The sequence below is a fragment of the Lithobates pipiens genome, unplaced genomic scaffold (genome assembly GCF_037356315.1).
Source record: "Lithobates pipiens isolate NorthernLeopardFrog02 unplaced genomic scaffold, aLitPip1_a1.2 Scaffold_30, whole genome shotgun sequence".
Classification (NCBI taxonomy): domain Eukaryota; kingdom Metazoa; phylum Chordata; class Amphibia; order Anura; family Ranidae; genus Lithobates; species Lithobates pipiens.
Genome location: NW_027507791.1, coordinates 16,906,196 through 16,907,902, shown reverse-complemented (window position 1 = coordinate 16,907,902; position 1,707 = coordinate 16,906,196). Strand labels below are relative to the sequence as shown.

At 21.1% G+C, this 1,707-nt stretch overlaps 1 non-coding gene across 1 annotated transcript; it reads left to right on the top strand.

The window, feature by feature from the left end:
* The first annotated feature begins 597 nt into the window (after positions 1–597).
* Positions 598–760, top strand: LOC143950422 (U1 spliceosomal RNA). Its single transcript, XR_013265825.1, has one exon. It is a non-coding gene; the product is annotated as a U1 spliceosomal RNA (small nuclear RNA).
* The last annotated feature ends 947 nt before the right edge of the window (positions 761–1,707 follow it).

Sequence of the window (1,707 nt, the reverse complement as noted above, 5' to 3'; positions counted from 1 at the left end):
TTCTAGTCTTGTATTTTCTACTCTATTTTTTTCTATTCTATTCAAATTCAAATTTATTCTATTTGAAATTGGAATTTTGGAAGATGGCTATAGTCTATTACATTATATTCTATTGTTTTTTTCTCTATTCTATTCTTTCCTATTCTATTATTTGTTTCTATTCTATTTTATTTTTTTCTATTCTATTCAAATTCAAATTTATTCTATTTGAAAGTTTGGAAGATGGTTATATTCTTTCTATTCCATTCTATTGTTTTTTTCTATTCTATTCTTTTATTTTATATTCTATTATTTTTTTTCTATTCTATTCAAATTCAAATTTACTCTAATTGAAATTGGAATTTTGAAAGATGGTTATATTTTATTCCATTCTATTGTTTTTTTTTTTCTATTCAATTTTTTTTCTATTTTATTCAAATTCAAATGTATTCTATTCAAAATAACAATTTCATAAAAAAAAAATTATATTGTTGTACTATTTCTATTCTGTTCTTTTCTATTTTATTATTTTATTTTCTATTATATTCTTTTCTATCTATGTGTTTTTTTTTTTTGTTTCATTATTTACATAAATTAATTCAGTTAAATTTGTTTAATTTGCTTACCTGGCAGGGGAGACACCATGATCACGAAGGTGGTTCTCCCAGGGCGAGGTTCGGCCATTGCACTCCAGCTGTGCTGACCCCTGCGATTTCCTCGAATTGTTTAATTTGTTTAGATCGTTTTTGGAATTTGTTTAGTTTATTCGAATTTGAATCAATTCAAATTTTTCAAATTCCATTTGAATCAAATTCCATCCTAAATCAAATTTATTCTGATTGAAATTGGAATTTTGGAAGATGGTTATATTCATTCTAGTCTATTCTTTTATTTTCTAGTCTATTCTTTTTTTATATTATATTCCTTTATTTTCTATTCTATTGTTTTTTTTCTGTTCTTTTATTTCTATTCTATTTTTTCAGTTTTTCTGCATTCTTTTATTTTCTATTCTATCCCTTTTTTCTATTCTGTTCTTTTCTTTTCTATTCTATTTTATTTTCTATTCTGTTCTTTTCTATTGAAAATCAAATTTACTCTATATAAAATTTGAATTTCAGAAGTTGGTTATATTCTTTCTATTCCATTCTAATATATTCCACTTGTTATTCTATAATATTCCTTTATTTCCCATTCTATTTTATTTTATTCTGTTCTTATATTTTCTAAATTCCATTCTAAATCAAAGTTATTCTATTTGAAATTGGAATTTTGGAAGATGGTTATATTCTTTCTATTCCATTCTATTCTATTGTTTTTTTCTAGTCTATTCCTTTATTTTCTATTCTATTTTTTTAATTTTTTTATATATTCTTATATTCTATTCTATTTTGTTATGTTTTACACTATAATTTTATTTTCTATTCTATCCCCTTTTATATTCCATTCTTTTTTATTTTATTATTTCATTTTCTATTCTATTCAAAATTTATATTTATATTTATATATATATTTATATTTTCTAATTTATTCTATTTGAAATTTGAATTTCAGAAGATGGTTATATTTATTCTATCTTATTATATTCTATTCTACTTGTTATTCTATTCTATTTCTTTATCTACTATTCTCTTTTTTTTTATTCTGTTCCTTTTATATTCTATTCTATTTTGTTCTGTTTTACTCTATTCTTTTTTTTCTATTCTATCCCTTTATTATACTCTATTTTTT